The sequence below is a fragment of the Pteropus medius genome, unplaced genomic scaffold (assembly GCF_902729225.1).
Source record: "Pteropus medius unplaced genomic scaffold, Ma_sr-lr_union100, whole genome shotgun sequence".
Classification (NCBI taxonomy): Eukaryota; Metazoa; Chordata; class Mammalia; order Chiroptera; family Pteropodidae; genus Pteropus; species Pteropus medius.
The window spans coordinates 363,348-379,096 of NW_024355008.1; the positions used below are offsets into that span (position 1 = coordinate 363,348).

A 15,749-nucleotide genomic window follows, 5' to 3' on the forward strand; every position below is an offset into this window, starting at 1 on the left:
CTCCACAGTATAGAATTATTCAGCCAAAAATGTCAACAATGATGAGGTTGAGAAATCTTGACCCAAAGAATGCATCATTAATAAAGGATGAGCACACATCAGAAAAGTGTAGGAGAGTTCGGGATGCAGTCTTCTCGTCTGTTCTTAAATCACATCACAGAGTGACACTGAAAACCTATTTTTCCCCTAAGTTGGGAAAATTGGACTGTCACATGCAAAAGAATGAAAATGGACCACTATATTATACCACACACAAAAACTAACTCAAAATGGATTAAAGACTTGAATGTAAGACCTGAAATCATAAAATTAGAAGAAAACGTAGATAGTAAACTCCTTGATATAGGTCTTGACAATGATTTTTTGAATCTGACACCAAAAGTGAAAGCAACGAAAGAAAAAAACAAGCAAGTGGGACTGATGCTGGACAGGGCAAATTTCCCTGAGTAGAGGGGAGACCAAGCCCTGCACTGAGAGAAGAGGGTCCTTTGGCAGAGAGTGTAGAAAGAATTCAACATACACACCAGGGTAGAGTCAAAGTGAAAGTTTATTAGAAAAGGGATAACACTCCACAGAGTGGGGTCTCCTCTCAGAGTCAGAGAGTGAGAAGGACTAAGAGAGTTGAGGACAGTGAGAGAGACAGAGTAAAGGGTAATGAGAGAAAGACAGTGAGTGGGACCCTCCCCCACCTCCCCCACCCCCCTTGCCCCAGTGTTCAGGGAATTCAGTTTGCATGTCATTCTTTAGTTCTTGTGAGTTACAGTTTCAAGACTTTGTTTATCCATTTCCTTTGATATGGATATACAGTGAGGAAGGGAAGGGGAAGAGTATGTAGCCTGAAAGGCTTGCTGGCATTTCCCAGCCTTTAATCCATAGGTTCCCCATGGTTTTAGCCATAGGGAATGAATAATTTTACTTGTGTAGGGCAGCCACATAAAGACTGTTGTTCCTGTTTCTCCTTCTGCAGGTGTGGGGAAATGGGTCGTTAGCAATCCCAGCAGAAATATTCCTTTGTTCTGCAGGTGTCTTTCTGGCCTGGGCTGCAGGCTGATCAGCATAAGGCAGTCTCTGAATGTAGCTTGATTAACATTTTCATTCTCTTGTCTCCTCCCTGCATTAGGACTATTTATGGAATATTAGTTCAACCATAAAAATATTGAAGTCTAGCCACTTGCAACAACATGGAGTGTATTACGCTAAGTGAAATAAGTCAGAGAACAACAAATACAAATGATCTCTCATATGTGAAACCTAAACAAACAGAACAGATTGGTGGTTGCAAGAGGTAGTGGTAGGGGATGGGGAAAATGGGTGAACCGTTGTTGTTGTTGTTGTTGTTTTTTAGTTTAAATAAATTGAATAAAAATTAAAAAGAAAAACAAAACCATTACCCCAATGCATAGGAATCACAGACATTTGTTCTCTCAAAGGGGCTGGGAGGTGGCAAGCATTTAGAGATTTTAGACTTCTCTCCAAAAACAATTTCAGTGACCTCAGATTACAGGCAATAATTTTTTGCTTCTTGATTTTTAAAACCAGGATGTTTATAAGTGCTTGTTACACATGGCTTTTAGTTACCTTTTACAAAGTATTCTTAAGATAAAAGAAATTATAAAATGTCCAAAAATAAATAAAGAAAAAATGTTTGTCATGGTGGCCTGTATTCTAATCACAACACTAATTACAGGCAAGCAATGCAAATCACTAAAGGGAAGTCTTCAAGGTCAAAGGCCTTTGTGGTACTTCAAGTTATATAAAGCAACAACTGGAATTCCCACACTTTGATCTGCCCATGAAAAATAGTCCTTATAGCTTCTAGGACATTGAGTTTAATTCAAGAACTATTTGATAAACGTTAAACTTTTTGCTGAAATTCTAGAGCTTAACTTTCCTAAAGTCACTTTAAAAAAGTAGGCTATTCTAAAGAATACAAAAATTTTCCAACTAGCCATTCTAACTGAAGTTAAGACTGATGTATTATTTATGATTTTAATATTTACCATATTAGAAAACAATTGGAAAATATTTATACATATTTATTTGTTAACTTACTTAAAACAAAAAATAAGCCTATTATATGTTATCATGATGTAAAGTTTTTTTCTAACTTTGGCTGACTTCAAAGCCCAGGAGCTTCTTAGTCTTGACCCTCACTGACCCTGGAAGGTAGGGTACAGTGGATGAGTGGCTGCTACTTACATGTCAACCTGCTGTCATCCCTCATACCACAAGTACAAAATCTGAAACCCATTCTCCTTCTCACTTCAAATTGGTAACTTAATTTGTAACTCTACCAGAACTATAAAAGGAAGATAGAGCTTAAAACAAATCCCCCAAAAGGCATTTCCACCATCTCATATATATTTGGAACTCATTGAAGACTAGAAAAACAGGTGGTTTCTAGTACATCTACAAATAACATTGAGCCTGAAAACCATTTTCTGAAACAAGTTTTTAAGTGCCAATCCCAAAACGAGTGACTTTTTTTGTTGCATATTGGTTTTTGAATAGTTAATTTAGGATAGAATGAACAATTTTATACAGTCTTGCTGCTTAATGATGGACATACGTTCTGAGAAATGCATGGTTAGGTGATTTCATCATTGTGTGAACATCGTAGAGTGCACTTACCCAAACCTAGATAGTACCGCCTACCACGAACCTGGGCTATGTGATATAGCCTATTTCTCCTAGGCTACAAGCCTGTTCATCATGTTACTATACAAAACAACAGAAGATTAAATCCAGCACAAGAGAAAAATAATGCAATCAAGACACACAGTAAACACCAGATGTAAGAGGCTGCTGACAGTGTAACAGACTGTGTGGACTGTAGAAGGGGTCTGAGCCAATTATTTCCCAGTCCTGACCTCCCTCTGCCAAACTAACTTCCATGTGCTAACCTAAAAATAAAAGGGCCTTTCAAAATGAGAGGGAAACAAGAGTTTATTTGAGATCAGTAAGAATAGCTATTTGAGAATCATTAATTCACGCAGAAGCCCAAATAATGTTCCAATTAGGAGACAAAGGCGATGGGTATTTATGAGAAAGAAGGCATTCCTATTGGTGCACATAACATAGTGATTCTAAACAATGTCTTTAATTTTCAGTCCAGTAGTCGTCAGTCCAGTAGTCATGATAACTGCTTTTTTTGTTACCTTTGCAAAATGCATGGTTAGGTTCTATGAGAAATAAAGTTGCTTAGGCCAGACCAAAGGTTATTTTATCCTGTTTTTAACGTTCTAACATTTGAGGTGTAACATGTAAGGCAGTTCCTCTGGCATGGCAGCTCTGGCTCCATTTAAAGTGGCTCCATTTATATTATTGTTTATAACTAGGTTCTCTGTTTTAAAAGTTATTTAATTTTTACTAGCCGCCCACCACTGCACCTGACCAGTTCTCTGCTGGCTGGTGCAGTCCAGTAGTGAGCTGATATTAAACCCCAGCTCAGGAAACAGGGTTGTTCTTCATGTGGATGACTCTGTACTGAGAGCATGGGAACACCCTGGAAAGAAAAAAGAAAGAAAAACAAATAAAAAATTATTTAATTAAAAAAAGTTTGTTCGATTCTAGTTGCCATTCAATGTTGTATGGGGTTCTCTTTTTTTAAATAAGACTTCCTTTCAAGTTAGCCAAGGACTAGATTTGAGGAAGGAAAGACATCAAACAATTTTCATATAAAAGGAAGTGCAAAAGCAAAAAAGAAAAACAACGAAGAGGCAAAGCCAGCTGTTTCCTACAAACTTTTGACAATGTTGCAGCTGTTTACTGTCTTTTCACCGCAGTGGAAACTGGCCTGCTGCTTTTCTAGTCTGCTTCTCTTATTCCAACAGCTGTAACTTTGCCAGTCTTTTTCCCTAATGGTAAGATTCTGAGACTCCTGGTCAGTTCTCATCAAAGCTATAATTTTCTTACAATAGGCATAATAAGATGACACTTTACAAATATTACCTCGTTTAATTTAATCTTCATAGTTACCCAATGAGGAAAACTGTATTATTACCCACATTTGATGAGGAAAGTGAGATTTAAGCCATGTGTCCAAGTAGTCTTTCTGACTCCAAGACCTGTTCTCTAAATGGAGGATTCCAAAATATCTTCCCATTAGCAGGGTACTTGTTAAACACACAGATTTCCAGGCAGCCAGTTCAGAGATCTTGATTAAGTGTGGAGTGGAGCCCAGCAATCTGTTTCTAACAGACGTCTCTGATGAAGACAGACTTTAAATCGTCACAGTGCTATTCTACGTTTTCCTATACCACTTGACACAGTCTTTTCACAGTTCTCAGTTCTGAGTAGTCGCCCCTTCCTCTGGGTTCTTAGAGCTTTCTGTTCTCATGGCTAGTATGGCAGGAAACCCACTGTGTTGAAATTAGCTGGTTTTATGTCTATTTCCCTGACTAGTGGGGAGCTACTTGATGTCCAGGATTCTGTTTCTTTTTGACTTCCTTTTCCTGGTGTTACCTAGCAAACGCTCGCTGCCCAATGCACAAAGGAACCAGAACTATGACACTGGCTTTTGAGAAAAAGAAAGAGCCTTTATTATTCTTGGGTCAACCCATGAGGAGACAGGAGATGTTGCTCAAATCTGTCTCTCCAATTTAGGGTTTGGGGAGAATTTTAAGGGGTTAGGGGGAACATGATGGTATGTGGAAGTGCTGACAGGGCAGGTTTTGGTTGGAGAGTTTTGGAATTTGGACATCTATGATAAAAAAAAAATGGTAAGGGTCTTCAGCACCAGATTTTCCTGGACAACGAACCCTTCACTTCTGAAAGGGTTCCGTTATTCAAGTTCCAGCCATGTTTAGGTCCTTTTGTCCCTTGGAGAGGAGGGAGACTTTGGTTCTGATGCAGCTGAAAGTCAAAGTTTTTTGTACATGCTTCAACTGCACGTCTTGTGATTTTGGTCTGTTGTCTCTGAAAACAACTTTGTATCTTGTTAGAAACAGGATAGGACCATTTTGAGCTGGTTCTGTGGTTACACTGGATTGCTCCTTTCACTCATCTTTACTTAGTTTGGTTCTCCTTATTATCTGGGCCCTAATTTGAAAGGTCCCGCATCAGAGAAACCTTTTCTGATGACCTAATTAAGAAGTCCACCACTCATTCACTGCCACGTCACCGTATTGCATCATCTACCATGAAGTACAGAGCTTCACACAGTAAGTGCTCAATTAGAATTGGATTATCCAAAGGCAGATTAAGTACATTCTTAGAGCACCAAAAAGACAAGGGTAACAAACATTTTTAGAAGAAGTTGACATATGATTATATTTTTAAACTACATGAGAGGTCATGTGAAAAAAAAAATCAGGATCTTGCTCATCTCCCTTCTACTTATATTATGGCCTTGTATTATTACATATAGAATTACATATTGAGAATGGGCTCCATAACATTTTGGGGCTTTGGGCCTCCAAAGGTTTTAATCTGGCACTAGTTTATGCTTATCATCATCTTTTTTTTTTTACAACATCTTGAAAATAAATTGGGCAGGTATTATTCCCCAGTCCCTTTTTGATGATGTTTAAGAAGAATAAGGAAGAAAATAGAAGAAGAAGAAGAAGAAGAAGAAGAAGAAGAAGAAGAAGAAGAAGAAGAAGAAGAAGAAGAGGAAGAGGAAGAGGAAGAGAGAAGAGGAAGAGGAAGAGAAGAGGAAGAGATGAAGAAGAGGAAGAGGAAGAGAAATTAAATAATGGAAGAGGAGGAGGAGATGATGAGGAGGAGGAAAAGAGGATGAGGATGAGGAAGAGAAGAAGAAGGAGAGAAGAAGAAGGAGAAGAAAGGGAAGAAGAAGGGGAAGACGAAGGGGAAGAAGAAGAAGAAGAAGAAGAAGAAGAGGAAGAAGAGATAGTATTAGATCCCCCAGGCTAAGGGCCCAACCCACTTTGTTGCTGCTAATCCCTTCTGTTACCTGTGCTTCTGGCCTACCATCTACAGATTGCAGGTTCTAATGATTCCCTATTTGGTTTCCATTAATTTGCTGTAGCAGCTCACAGAACTCAGAGAAACATTTTACTTACTAGATTACTGATCTATTATACATGATATAATTCAGGAACAACCAGATAGAAGAGATGCATAGGGCAAGGTATGGGGATAGGGCTCAAAGTTACCATGCCTTCTCCCCAAATGTCCATGTGTTCACCAACCTGGAAGTTCTCCAAATCTTGTTCTTTTGGGTGTTTATGGAGGTTTCCTCAAGTAGACATTATTGATTAAACCATTGGAAATTGGTCTGGGGGTGGGATTGAAAATTGTAACCTCCTAATCACAGGTTTGGTTCCCCCCAACAACCAACCCCAGTCCTTATGTTGGATCCAAAATCCATCTCATAACATAACAAAAGACACCTTTGTTACTGTCATCACTTAGGAAATTCCAAGGATTTTAAGAACTCTGTGCCAGAAATGGGGACTAAGACCAAATACATATTTCTTATTATAAATCACAACATCACACCAGTCAGCAAGACCCAAAATGCCAGAGTATCATGAGTATAAAAATAAGAAAATATATTTTAAACAGTTTAGTCCTGTAAACTCCATAAGGATGATTGGAACATTGCTGTAGACTTCTGGAAACCATCATTTTCTTACTGGAAGAAGGCCTGAGAGGAATGCAAACACCTATTCTTTTTCCATTGTCTCAGAACGTAATTAAAGTTTGACTTGACATTCTTCCCTAGACTTGGGGGTGACAGATCAAATTTTCTTGCTCTTCCTGGTTTTTAAAGAAAGAATTTTTGTAAACGTGTTGTTTTTTACTAATGTTCTCAACAAACGTTGGCAAAGATGTGGCTCAGAATGAAACTACTGTTTTCATATGTAAATGAAGACATAGGTCCTGTAAAATCTTTAAAGGAAAGCAATTTCAGGAGACAAAAGCATATTATCATTACAAGGACCTGTCCCTTTCTAGCACCTAAATAACTGGGCCAGCAAACTGTTTAAACTCATCCCGATTCAAAATGAGGATGAGATGGAGAAAACAAGAGGAAACGGAGAAATGAGAAGTTTAAGGCAATTATAAGGGCACTCAGGGATCTGTGGTACAAAAAGAATGTTTAGCAGAAATCAGAGGAACAGTTCTCTCTTCCACATTTGGGAAGAATCTTTGTTAAATCATCTTTTGCTGTAGCCTCCTTTAATTTGTTGTTACTGTTGATACATTCTTCTGACTAACTCTTCATTGAATTTTTACAGTAGCAAATGAATCAATTTATCAATATACAGTGAGCTTAGTACAATATTTAGAAAATTTGATATCGTAGCATCTTAGAATCGTAGAAATTTTAGGAATTAGAAGATTAATCTTTTACCTGTGCAGGAATTAATTTTGAAACGTAGTTATATAGTTAATACAGGCAACTTATTCCATTACTGAACACTTTGTGGTATTAATTGTGATGACTGGATAAGTACATAGCCCTTTAATGATATGATTTGATACAAAAAATAAAATTGAGTCTACAGTCATGCTACCCTGAACATGCCTGATCCCGTCTTATCCCGGAAGCTAAGCAGGGTCAGGCCTGCTTAGTACTTGGATGGGAGACCACCTAGGAAGACCAGGTGCTGTAGGCGTAAAAAATAAAAAAATAAGGGATTGTAAGCTGACAAAGTCCTTGCAATCTGTGAGGTCAACCAAGGGTTGCATTGCCTAAAAAATAAAATAAAATAAGTAAAAATAAAAATAAAATAAAATTGAGGATAAATAGAGAAAAAAAAAGTGTCTAGCAGAATCTTCCAGCTGAAAATCAGGTTAGTAATTTTCATTCAAAATTAGTTCTCAAAGTCAGTATTTTGATAAGACCATAGAGAATTTATGGATATTTTCTGAAGAGCTTGGATTTTCAAAATTCTATACTGCTAGTTGTACATGAAGAATGCTTTTTGGGATGTAAGAAGGAAAAATGTGGCTGACTTTAATATTGAGTGAATTTGAATATATTACATATTAACATAATGAACGACATACTTTATGATGACTACAGGGTTGGATAATTTATAGCAGCTCATCCTTCTCATCACAGATCTAGACCCTTTCTGTCTTCTTGCTCTGCCTTCCTCAGATGTTGGCTTTATCCTCAACTGTGTCCTCAAATTTCAAGATGAATGCCATATCTCCAGGCATCTCGTCTTCAGATACCAGTTTTTCACAGCTGGAAGAGCTAGAGAAGGGGCACTCGATTTCCTCATTTATCTTTTGAAGAGATCAGGAAACCATTTCTTAAGACTTTCCTCTCTTATTGGCAAAAACTGTGTGGCATGCCCATTCTTAATCGAAGCAATGACAAAGGCAGTGGTCACCATGGTTGGCTCAAAGCAGTCTTGAGTTACACCTCTGGGGCTGGGGAAAAATCCAGCCTCCCTTAAAGTTTATGGCCCACTGATTCCTGAAAATCCTTAGGTTTCTATTGACAAAGGTAAAGGGGAAAATGGATGTGAGACAGATCAACCCATGAAGAAAGCAGTTTGTTTTGACAGGCAGTGGTACACAGAGAAGGGTTTATATTTCCTCAAAAAAATTTAACAAAATCCTTATTATTCACAAGTTCTTTTAAATGTTGAGATGAATGTTGTTTTTGTCATTTCAACTTGGGTTTGGATATTTTTCTGGGTAGAAGTAAAAGAAGTCTAATTTGTGTGTGTGTGTGTGTGTGTGTGTGTGTCAAATATCCAAACATAATATTTAAATACAGCTCTCATGTGACTCCTAAGCCTTTTCAACCCCCAGAGAAATCCGCCCAGTCCCTTAAGCCATTCCTCATGGTTTCCAAGTCTTTTACTCTCTTCTCATTACACATCTCTCATTCCTCCTCAACTAAGTACAAGAAACTCAATTTTCAAGACCTAGCTCTGAAAAGCCTTTCCAAATTCCCTGTGGCCATTATGTACAGCATGCTCTGTTTGCAACCCTCTCACTCTCTTCAATACCAATATTTATTGAACTTGATGTGTCAGTCAGTGCGTCAAAGCCTTTAACCAAGAGTGTCATTTAATCGTCACATGAACGCTAAGGAGCAGTTATAATTTTATCTCAATTTCATAAGTGACAAAATTGAGGCACAGCGAGATTAAGCTATTTGCTTAGGTCACATAGCATATAAACAGTGAGGCCGGGATTCAAAACCAGATGATAGCAATAGAATATATAGATGTCAAATTAAAATATACACCTGAAAATTATATAATTGTATTAATCAATGTTACCCCCAATAAACTTAATTAAAAAAGAAAAGACACCCAAAAACAAAAACAAAAACAGATGATTACGCCCCAGATCCTGGCTCATAAGCACTGCCCTCTACAGCCTCACGTGCTCTTCTCTGCACCCTCAGAGTTCTCCCTGCCTCGTGCTTGGCACACAGTGAACACTTCACAGATATTTAAGTGAATTAATAATTTGTAACCATTCTCTTCTCCGTAACACTACTTATCAATTTCCTCCTAAAAATGTGATGACCAGTATTGAAAACACTACTCCGACTGTTTTTTGATTGGAACAAAATAAATGGTATATGTGATTAGCCAGATAATGCACCCTCCTCAAAGATGTCTACATCCTAATCCCCAGAAACTGTGAATACGTCATTTTATACGACAAAAGAAACTTTGCTGATATGATGAAGTTAAAGATCTTGAAATGGGAAGATTATCCCGGTTTATCTGTGTGAGCCCAATGTAATCACAAAGTCCTTATAAGAGAGAGGCAGGAGGGTCAGTGTCAGAAAAAGACAAGTGATGAAGGAAGCAGGTGTCACAGTCAGAGAGAGAGAGATTCAAGATGCTATAATGCTGGTCTTGAAGGGAGGAAGGGCCATGAGCCAAAGAATGCAAGTGGCCTCTAGAAGCTGGAAAAGGCAAAGGAACTAGTTCTCCCTTAGAGTTTCCAGAATAAATGCAGCTTTGCTGAGATCTCAATTTTGGACTTCTGACCTCCAGAATTGAAAGAAAATAAACTTGTGTTGTTTTAAGCCAATAAATTACAATTTGCCTTAACAAAGTATAGCAGCAGGAGGGAAATAATACATCACAGTTACTTTTTTTGATGTGGCTATTATGTTTCTATTAGTAATGGAAACTACCAGTATGGTCCCGTTGATATTATGCACATTGAGTTTCCAGACTGCACGTAGATTGATCTAAAAACATAGATTCTCTCCATTTTCATTTTGGCTTTCTTCTTTAAAGCCTCTTAGTTGGCAATTGTCCCTTCATGTTGTCCAGCCCTTTGGACTGTCACCACCTTCCTACAGTCTGTTTGCTCTCATTGATGCTGCCTTAGAAGAATTTTGTCTCCCAAGAGACACATTCATAGAAATAATAAATTCTCTCACATGCTTGGGATTGCCTTCTCATCATAAAGTCTAACACTATACTAATTGGGTATGAAAACAATTTTTTTAAATCTCAATTTCTAAAACATCTGTCTATGGGAGAAAAAAAGAAGAGTTATTTAAAGTCAGATTATAAAGCATCTCAACTTTAAAGTATTTTGAATACTGGCAGTCAGTGATAGAAAGAGGTTTCTGACTTCAAGTTAATAGATCATTGCATTTAGGATATGATTTATTATTTTATTTAGTTTTGACTACTTACTTAAAATTTTCATTTTATAAATAACCTATGCCTTGTTATTTCTTCAGTGAAACAGAGATAATTTCTGTTTTACAGTCCTTTAATAGTAATTTTAACTTTGGAAGTTGGTATATTAACCATGCTTCTCATAGATTGGCAGCGTCAGTAACTTCTGGGAGCCTGTTAGAAATAAAAATTCTCAGGCCATACCTACAGAATTAGAAACTCAATAATCCCTGTTAGGGCTTGGAGCCTTGTTGGGTGATCTGGGTTGAAGTGTTAGACTCCTAAGATCAGAAGCCTTGGGTAGAAATTTCCTGTTGGCAAATTCTGTGTACATACATGTTTTATTTTAGATAAAGATAACACTAGTCAAGAAGAATCCTTAAGAAAAATAATAAATAAGGAAGATTATTTTCTGCATAAAGCAAATCATCTTTACAGATGCTCTTAGGAAGGTGTTTCCTCTAGTTTCCACCCTACTCTGCTTATGTCTAACAGTTATAATGCCCTGATAAATAGTATTTGTCTACATGTCTGCTAGTCTGCAAACATCATCAAGGCAGGAATGCTTTCTGTTCACCACTGTAGTCTCTGAACCTAGCCCAATGCACGAGACACATAGAATTGCAGTATTTGTAGTCTGAATGCCTATTCCTCCCGCCCCTCATATCACTTCTCAAGACAGGAACTCCCATGTCTAGAATTCTCTATGTCCCATGCCTCAGATGCCCCTTTGCTAAGCATATAGTAGTGTGGATGAAAAGGGGCTCTATCATAAATCTGATAAGAATAGTTAACAAAAGTAACATTACAGGGTGATGCGATCACATATTCCTAACTGGGCAGGTCATAGTGGATAGTCACACTCCAGGCTCTTTAGTAAAAGTTTTATCTTTGCCTTGAGCAAGCCCTGCCCATTGTTTTTGCGCAGCTAAGTTAATACACCTTTGAAATGCCTTTTTCTCAGACCCCTCAGAAGTGGAAGCATAACAGTTCTCAAGAGGTCACATAATCTTATTAACCATCCTATAATCCAATCCCCACCTTGCTTTTTCCCACCTTCATGTAATCTTCCTTATGTTCTCTCCTTAATTCCAAATGTATAAAAGAGACTGCAAAACTGTCATTTCGGGAAGCATTTTTCTCAGTCTATTGAGATCTTGCTTCCAGGTGTGTCCTATGTTTGCCTCAAATAAACTCTAATAAACATTTATATAAATTTTCTACAGGTTCTTACATCAACAGTAGGTTCTCAAGAAACATATAAATAAATAAATAAATGAAATCAAGACGTAAATATCAAATTCCATTCCCATTGTTTCCACGATCAATTCGTTTTGCTGAGAATAGGTAGACATAGGTTGATGTCAAAGGAATTTTTATTGCACTAAGACTTTGATTGCAAGAATAGCTGAGGTTAGAGCATTTAGATTGCACAAGTTCCTTCTGTAGAGATGAAGAAAAGCTAGCTAGGAAAAAGATAGAAAATTATTTCAGAAATTAAACCTGAATTTTGACCAGAATCCATTTCATTATGTCTGAACTGTTGATGCAAGAAATATCGCAACCTGTAGGGAATTTTTATAAGCGTTTATTTGAGCCAAACTGATATGTATGCAAGGGAGCAATTTCTCAGATACTCCAGAGAATAACAGCTATACAGCTTCTTTCATACATTTGAAATTAAGCAGGGAAAATAAGGAAGATTACATGAGAGTAGCAGAAAGCTAAGTGGGTCTTGGATTACAAGATTCTGTGCTTTCTTAAGGGTGCTTACACCTTTGAGGGGTATCACTGCTGGCATTTCAAAGATGTGTTAACATAGATGCACAAAAACAATAGAGCTTGCTTAAAAACCTTTCACGAAACAAGTTATAGGCCTGGGTCATGACTACCATGACAACCTGCCCAGTTAGGAATTTATGATTTATTGCAGCATCCCTTTTTCATCCATAGTACTGAAAAATACAGTTTAAAATAATGACTAATCATATTACATACTTACATAATAAAATATTAAGAAATGCTGAGAACTGCATGGTTCTAGGAACAATATGGTAATTTTATATTAAATCTGTGATCATATATTTGCCATGCAATTTTCCTCTTTAAATATATTTCTGATGACATAGGTGACATCTCTCTCCAATCTTCTATATTCATGGGTGATTTCATAAAAGGATCCCAGCCCTGGTTTTCTAACTGGATACATAGAGAACCAAACCTACAGTAATTTTCTTTCTTGTTTAAAGTGGTTTTGGGAGATAGATTACTAAAAAGAGTCTTTCCTCACAAAACCAAGGTTGTTTAAATTTGTTTAACTATTAAGTAACTATAAACATCTTTCTTTATTGCTGTTTTTATATGATTCTTTAATATGTTAATAATTAAGATACAGCTAGGAGGAGGGTAAATTTCAATCTTATTTGCCTAGGAATCCTTTGTTCTTGGAACTCAGATTAGCATCTCCCAAGGTACAGTTGAGGAAAGCTTACTCAATTCCAAAAGCAAGTATTTAATTAATTGTTAACCAACATTTATAAAGAGAGAATCTAGGAAGGCCCGCAGGATGCTGCAATAGACTGTTTTTACCTGTTAGGCAACTGCTGAATGGATTTTTTTAAGGATAGTAAAAAGAGCATAATTTCTACTAGACAAAAAATGGAAATGGAAAATTTAAAGTTTAGTTTGAAAATTACAAAAAGATTAAAGACATAAATGAATCAGAATTTTATCAAAATTTGGAAACCTTTTGAATTAAGTGATACCTGTTCTCTTCAGTTAATTTTTTTTTCTGTGTATGTCAGAATCAACTGAGGGATTTCCTAGCAAAAGCTTTAGATCCCTCCCTGTCCCTCTGCTAAATGAATGTATGTGTTGGGGCTTTGGACCTACCCAGGCCTAGGTTTAAATCTGGTTTCTTTCTCTTTTTTAATCTCTATATTATCTTGATAATATTTAAATTCCAGGTTCATTACTGTTAAATGTGATAATGAATGCAAAGCCCTTCATTATCCTCAGTGCTCAACAAATTTTACTTTATTTCTGCTTCATCTGACCTCCCATGTCAGTCCATAGCTTTTATTCATTTGGGGCTTCTATATCCTGCCTTGTGTTATTATGAGGCAGAACAGGTAGTACAGGGACATCCCCTCCCACTCCAGGATATGGCTCCGAAATTTTTCCTTTCTTCAGATCTTCCCTTGTTTTAGCCCCAGTAGGGGCGATAAACCAAAACTGGTCTTTTCCAGCCTAGACCCTGTCTTTGGCTAATTATAATATCATTTTAATCTCATCCATGTTGCAAATACTGCAGCTCCCTCATGCACCTGACACCATGACTGTTTCAGAAACACCATATGAGGAAGAAAAAGTGGGAAACCAAGTTCCCCACCTACTGGGAGGTAACAACAAGGCTATGTCAGCACCACGTTTTTCTGAGTTCTACCTCTATGAGAACAAAAAGTTCATAACCAGTCATGTTGGCATGACTCTCGCCTGGATTCTCCCTTCTCAAGTGAGCACTTTCGCTTTGATAAACCTTGCACTTTCCTGTTTGCTGTTTGTCTTGCCTTTACATTCTTTCTTGCAGAATCAAACAAGAATCTGGTCACTGGACCCCCAAACTCGCCAGCTGTTCATCTTACCCTTGGATTCTTTCTTGTGGAATAAGACAGGAACCTTTCTGGCAACAAAGAGATGACTATTGATAAGAATTTGTCTTAAACCTCATTATATTTCCCCATATACCCCCTACTATTAATATTTAGCCTTCGTCCATCTCAAGAAGGTACCCAAGCTTTGGTGTTCTGCTGGCTCATGACTTTTCTGTTATAGGGTAAAGCACAAATTGACCATATCCCTAGAAGACAACTAAACTTATGTTGCTTTTGCTTTCAAAAGCGTAGACTGATGGAGACGGAGAAGGTGGAGTCCACTGCTGTCTTTCGGTTTGGTGGGGTGGGAGGCGGGGAGGCAGAGTGTTCTAGGGAGAAAGGGAAAAGAAGTCTAAGCAGAGTTTGGGAGACTTGGCCAAGAAGCCAAAGTGAAAGAGTAAGTTGTGGGTCCCTAGGGTATTATCACACAGAGAGCCAGTCTAGGCATGAGATGTCTAATGGGATAACTCGGGAAATCTGGGCCTGGTGTGAGTGGAATAAACACTATGTGAGAGGGAAGCACAGATGAAATGGAGATAAAGGACTCAAGAAGATGATGTTTGAAGACTCTTTCAGGACACCATTATTTATTAGAATATATGCTCCAGGAGAGCAAGGATTTTTGTCTGTTTTCCTCAACGGACAAACAGTATTCTTAACACTTAGAACAGTGCCTGGCATATAACAAGCACTTAATACATGTGTGTTCAATGACTGAATGTGGAACGTGTTCGCGATATAAGGAATGGAAGTTCTGCTGAGATGGGAGCAAAAAAGGACAGGTCAAGGATGATTCTGAGATTTCAAAGTAGGAGAAGAACATTATCAGTAAAAAAACGAGTAAGTTATGAGAAAAGGCTGATTACGGTGGAAGACTAAAAATCGGGTTTTGGATTTGTTGACTCTGCTTTTTGTAATGTACTCACACACAGTGGGTGCTGATAAATATGTGTTACACTAATTGCTCAGCAAGCAGTTGGAGGTACAAGCCTGAGAATTAAGATTTCAACAATTTGGCCTTGTCAAAGACACCCACTCATAACTAAATGTGAAAGATGTCTCAGGAACACCTTCACATCTGCCCAAGGAGAGATCCCAGCTATGACACAGCCTTTTGTATCCTCAGAAGAATGGAAGGAAGTAGTGGTGGGAACAGCACCAGGCTGATTACATGAGAGCAGATTGCTTTGACAACACCAAGAGGAAACTTGACATTTATCTCTAGCAGAAACACTGCTATTTTCCCATGGAAGCATCCACTTCACGGGCTCTTGTTTCTGATACTTAGTATATACGGCTGAGTTAAGGAAGGTCTGTTAAAGTTGCTAGGGGCTTTCACTAAAATTTATCAGATGAGAGGTTTTTGCAGGGCAACATGTGAGAACTGGGCAAAAGTTGTGAAGTAGCAATTCTGTTATGTGGACAGAGTTTCTTTCTTTCTTCTTCTTTTTTTTTAACCCTAGGCTTATTCAGCTAGTGTTTCAGAAATTCCTAATTATGTTGATTA

General features: G+C 37.7%; 1 non-coding gene and 1 pseudogene across 1 annotated transcript; both read left to right on the forward strand.

The window, feature by feature from the left end:
- The first annotated feature begins 3,376 nt into the window (after nucleotides 1-3,376).
- LOC120598226 (small nucleolar RNA SNORA65) lies at nucleotides 3,377-3,506 on the forward strand. Its single transcript, XR_005651543.1, has one exon. It is a non-coding gene; the product is annotated as a small nucleolar RNA SNORA65 (small nucleolar RNA).
- Nucleotides 3,507-7,467: 3,961 nt separating this feature from the next.
- On the forward strand, nucleotides 7,468-7,586 carry LOC120598246 (uncharacterized; annotated as a pseudogene).
- Nucleotides 7,587-15,749: the final 8,163 nt, after the last annotated feature.